Source organism: Triticum aestivum, chromosome 4A (genome assembly GCF_018294505.1).
Source record: "Triticum aestivum cultivar Chinese Spring chromosome 4A, IWGSC CS RefSeq v2.1, whole genome shotgun sequence".
In the NCBI taxonomy this organism is placed as follows: domain Eukaryota; kingdom Viridiplantae; phylum Streptophyta; class Magnoliopsida; order Poales; family Poaceae; genus Triticum; species Triticum aestivum.
This window is the reverse complement of record NC_057803.1, coordinates 167,919,423-167,925,066: the sequence shown is the minus strand read 5'-3', so window position 1 is coordinate 167,925,066 and position 5,644 is coordinate 167,919,423.

Sequence of the window (5,644 nt, the reverse complement as noted above, 5' to 3'; positions counted from 1 at the left end):
GGCGCGGTCGGGCGGCGCGGAGGGAGGATGGCGGCGGAAGGCTTCGGGCCGCGGGGGCCTGATGCGGGCTCCCCCGCCCCGGCGGCGGGAGTGGCGCGGCGGCGCCACGTGGCGGCAGGTGGATGGCCGCGGTGATGCGTCCGGTCAGGGCGGACGTGTCCGGCCGGCGCGGAGACGATTTTTAGGGTTAGGGAGAGAGGAGATCCGCGAATTTCGGGAGGGGTCTTTGAATAGGCATAGAGGGAGCTAGGACAGTCCAAATGAGGTGCGGTTTTCGGCCACGCGATCGTGATCGAATGCTCTAGATGATGGAGCAGGTTTAGGTGGGTTTTGGGCAAAATTGGAGGGGTGTTGGGCTGCAACACACACGAGGCCTTTTTGGTCCCTCGGTTAACCGTTGGAGTATCAAACGAAGTCCAAATGATACGAAACTTGACAGGCGGTCTACCGGTAGTAAACCAAGGCCGCTTGGCATGTCTCGGTCCAATCCAGAAATGTTTAATCCCCACACATGAAAGAAAGCTAGAAATGACCACCGGAGGAGAACGAAGCGCCGGAATGCAAAACGGCCAACGGGGAAAATGCTCGAATGCATGAGATGAACACGTATGCAAATGCAATGCACATGATGACATGATATGAGATGCATGACAATGACAACAACACACGGAGACAAAAACCTGAACCCGAGAAAATAAAATAAGTTAACGCCGGAAACAGCAAGAGTTGGAGTACAAATTGGGAAAGTCATATCCGGGGTGTTACAGCGACGCTGCAGGGACGGACCCAAGCAGAAACGCCATGCCAGTCCTTAATCATGAGGCGGTCACGGGCGGTTTTGTGAGGGCGCACGACAATCGTGGTGGCGAAGCACCGAACATGTAGGTTGCAATATTAAGCAATTCATAAAAGGGCGAAGCCAATTCTAATACATGCGCAGAACGATACATGCTGTAGGGCGGGCCCTGGTAGCTTGGGGATAATGCAGCCCGAGGGGTGCCCACAGCTGAACAAACAAAAAATTCATGTGGCACCATCGTCATAGAAGTGTTGAGGTAGCTGAAGACGCGCTCTGCAGAGGACGCTCCTCACGAGTCGGGCGACTCCTGAGTCCCGGGGGGCTCCCGAGGTTTCAGCACCTCCTCCGTCAAGATCGCCTGGCTCCTGGCCTCATGAGCCGCCAGAATGCCCTGCATGTAGCACTGGTGCGAGGCAGCCATGTTCAGTAGGCCGAACGGCATGCAGACTTAGTTGCATGGGTAGCCCCCACTTCGGCCGACGCGGGATGGCCAAAAGAGCTCCTGAGAAGCAGCCTTGTTGAGGCATGGGATGTTGACATAGACGCGCAGCTTGCCACCCGTGTCAGGGGCAGCAGCTGCATTGGATGGTGCGGGGTGACGCTCTCCACGCATGGCTTCCACCTCCTGAAGCTCCTCGATCACCTTGGTGATAAACTCCTGAGCGCCTGGCGCCTCGCGACTGGCGCCTTGCTCACAGAGACATGCATCAAAGCACGCCCCCACGTGGTGCCTCAACGCCTCCCTCAGGACACTGGCCTGGTCAGAGGCCCTCTAGACAAGAGCCCCCGAGCCCTTCCTGAGTGGGGCGCCAGGCACGCCTTCCTATGCGAGAGGGAAGGGCGCGCCAGTAGTGGGCACGGGGCTTAAGGCACGATCGTCTGGTGCCCCAACCTCCTGATGGACCTTGAGGAGGAGTTGCTTCTTCTTCTTGGGGATGGCCTCAGGAGGCAGGTTGGCACCCTTGCCATCGGAGTTCTCGACCGATGCGGCCTGGTAAGTGCGCTCGAGGGAGCAGACTGCATCCTTCTTGTCGCAAGTGACCGTGATGATGCCGCCACTTCCTGGCATCTTGAGGACATTGTAGCCGTGGTGAGGTGCTGCCATGAACTCGATGAGGGCTGGATACCCGAGGATGGCATTTTACAGAGACGTCGAAGTCAATGACCTCAGTGTGGTAGTTGTCACGCTTGCCGAAGGTGACAAGGAGGCGAATATGCCCTATGGGGACGGTGGAGCCATCGATCACCCCACAGAAGGGCTTGGTGGGGAGGAGCTGGTCGTGGGTGATGGTAGCTGCAACTACGTCGGTAATTCCCTGGAGTGGGAGGGATGATGTAGCACAACGACGGTAGGTATTTCCCTCAGTTATGAAACCAAGGTATCGAAGCAGTAGGAGAACCAAGCAACACAACGTAAACAGCACCTGCACACAAACAACAACGCCTCACAACCTGACGTGTTAAAGGGGTTATCAATTCCTTCCGGGGTACAACGCCTCAAGATAGGCTAGCAGACGTGAGGTAAATTGTAGTAGATTGATAGATCAAACGCCAAATAAAATAAATAAACACAACAAGGTATTTTTGTATTTTTTGGTTTAATAGATTTGAATAAAAATGCAAAGGAAAAGTAGGTCGCAAGGCAAATATATGAGAAAGAAGACCCGGGGGGCGTAGGTTTCACTAGTGGCTTCTCTCGAGAAAAATAGCAAATGGTGGGTAAACAAACTACTATTGGGCAATTGATAGAACCTCAAATAATTATGATGATATCCTGGCAATGATCATTACATAGGCATCACGTCCAAGAATAGTAGACCGACTCCTGCCTACATCTACTACTATTACTCCACACATCGACCGCTATCCAGCATACATCTAGTGTATTAAGTTCATGGAAAAATAGAGTAATGCAATACGAACAATGACATGATGTAGACAAGATCTGTTTATCTATATGGCGGTAGATATATATCTCGTCTTTTTATCCTTAGTACCAACAATACATATGTGTTGGTTCCCTTTCTGTCACTGGGATCAGGCACCGTAAGATCGAACCCACTACCGGGCACCTCTTCCCATTGCAAGATAAATAGATCAAGTTGGCCAAACAAAACCGAAATATCGAAGAAGAAACACAAGGCTATAAGAGATCATGCATATAAGAGATCAAAGAAACCCAAATAACTTTCATGGATATAAAAAGACAGATCTGAGCATAAACTCAAAGTTCATCGATCCCAACAAACACACCACAAAAGAGTTACATAATATGGATCTCCAAGAGACCATTGTATTGAGAATCAAGAGAGAGAGAGAGGGAGAGAGATGAAGCCATCTAGCTACTAACTACGGACCCGAAGGTCTACAAAGAACTACTCACGCATCATCGGAGAGGCACCAATGGAGGTGGTGAACCCCATCCGAGATGGTGTCTAGATTGGATCTAGTGGTTCTGGACTCTGCGGCGGCTGGATGAATATTTCCTCGACTCCCCTAGGGTTCTAGTATTTTTGGGGTATTTATAGAGCAAAGAGGTGGTCCGAGGGGCACTCGAGGTGGGCACAACCCACCAGGGCGCGCCCGGGCCTCCTGGCGCGCCCTAGTGGGTTGTGCCCCCCTCGGGGCACCCCCAGGTGCAACCAAGGCCCATTGCCTTCCTTCTGGCCCATAAAAAAATCTCCATAAAGTTTCGTGTCATTTGGACTCCGTTTGATACTGATTTTATGCGATGTAAAAAACAGCAACTGGCACTTGGCACTATGTCAATAGGTTAGTACCAAAAAATGATATAAAATGTGACTATAAAATGATTGTAAAACATAAAAGATTGATAATAAAATAGCATGGAACAATCAAAAATTATAGATACATTGGAGATGTATCATAGGGCACCTAGAGCGTCTCGAACGTCTCGAGGAGAGAACGTTGAGCCCTGCGCCAGCGTGGATGAGTGTTTTGGTGATGAGGATGGTGCTGATGGTCGGCTAGTAGAGCATCGGGAGCGCGCCAGTGGTGGTTGAGCACTTGAGCTGGTCCATAGAGTCGAAGGTGATGGCGTACTTGGACCACCTGAGGGGACGCAACGCCTCGAGCTTGGGTAGGGCCGCGTTCACCTTGTGAACAAACTGCTTGAAGATGCGATGAGAGGCGGGGGCCTGAGCACCGCCCAGGATGCAGGCAATCGCGCGTGGATCCTGGAAGCCCCCAACCCCATGATCTTGGCGGTTGTCGTCGTTTCTCCTTGGAGGCGGCGGCAGCGGAGGAAGGCCGGCATTGCCATGAGGACGGTCCTCACGGGGCTGGTTGCGCTAGGGGCCGTCGCGAGGCTAGCCTTGCCAGCGGTCCTCATGAGGCTGATCACGCCAGTCCTGGCGGGGGTCACGGTTGTCCCAGCAACCTCCACCGTGGCCGTAGCCACAGTCGTTGCGCTCAGGACGGCGGCCAATGCTCCTGTCACGGATGGCCCTGAGCTCTTGGCAGTCGTTGGTGTTGTGGCTGTGGGCGTTGTGGAAGACGCAGAACGGGCAGCTGCCTTTGGAAGATTCGGCGTGGTCGCAGCCGCGCTTCATCTCAGGTTCATTGGCGAGCACAGTGGGCCCCCTGTGCTTTACCTCCTTAGCCTTGGCCTTCTTGTCTTCAAGTTCGACCTCCGAAAGCTCCAGGAGGGAGAGACGACCTTCCACTACCCCCGCGCACTTGGCGGCCATGTTGAACATCTCTAGAGCTGAGCACAAGTCCTCGTGTATGGCTAGCTCCTCCCTCTTGACATCCCGGACGCCCCTAGAGAACGCCGAAATGATGGCTTCATCTGACACCTTCGGGATCTTGAGGCAAACGTTCATGAAGCATTGTATGTACTTGCGCAAGGTTTCACCCAGCTGCTACTTGATGCACCGCAGGTCGCCTGCGGCAGGGGTGCGGTCGCGAGTGCCCTGGAAGTTGGCGATGAAGCGCTCGCGGAGCTTGTCCCACGAGGAGATCGACCCCACCGGAAGGTTGAAGAGCCAAGAGCGTGCGCCATCCTTGAGGGCCATGGGGAACCAGTTCGCGATGACCTTCTCATTGTCGTTCGCTGCCTCGATGGTCAACTCGTAGAGCTAGAGGAACTCGGTAGGGTCGGGGGTGCCATCGTAGCGTGGAGGCAGATCCGGCTTGAACTTGCCGGGCCAGACAACACGGCGCAGCTCCGGGGTGAAAGCACGACAACTTGCCATAGTCACAGGGGAGGAGCATGATCCTGACGCCCGCGCGCCACCGCCTCTGGTGGCACGCGATCTTGACATGGCGGTGCTGGAAGCGCGCATGCTTCTCCTTGGTGCCGCTACACCACCTGGAAGCTTTGTTCATTGTGCGTCGGCGCCCTGTGCGGCGGGTCGCGCTGGGGTGCCTCATGCCTCGGCTCTGGGTCCACGCCATGTAGAGGAGGAGGAGGCACACCGTGAGCCACGTCGCCCGCCAGGGACGGCGGAGTACAGGCAAACGGGACGACACAGGGGCCTCACCAGTGGCGTTGACAAGCTCGGAGATGCGGGGGAGCCAGTCGTCGTAGAGGTCATTGGCCGGATGATTGCGCAGAAGCTCGCGCGCCATGAGAAGTGCAGCCTGCGCGTTCGCCGCCCCACGATGAGCGTGAGAGGATGACGCCGTGGGAGGAGTGGGTGATGGAGTCGCGGTGCGGACGTCGCGCCGCACAGATGGTGGCAGCAACAAGTCCTGATATTCATGGGCAGCAGGGTTAGTGGCGGCGTTAGCCACTAGGGAGGCAGAGCGGTAGGGTGCGTCGTTGCCCACGGGTGCAGTCTGAGCGAGACGAGCGGCCAGCACTCGGCACGGACACGGTGA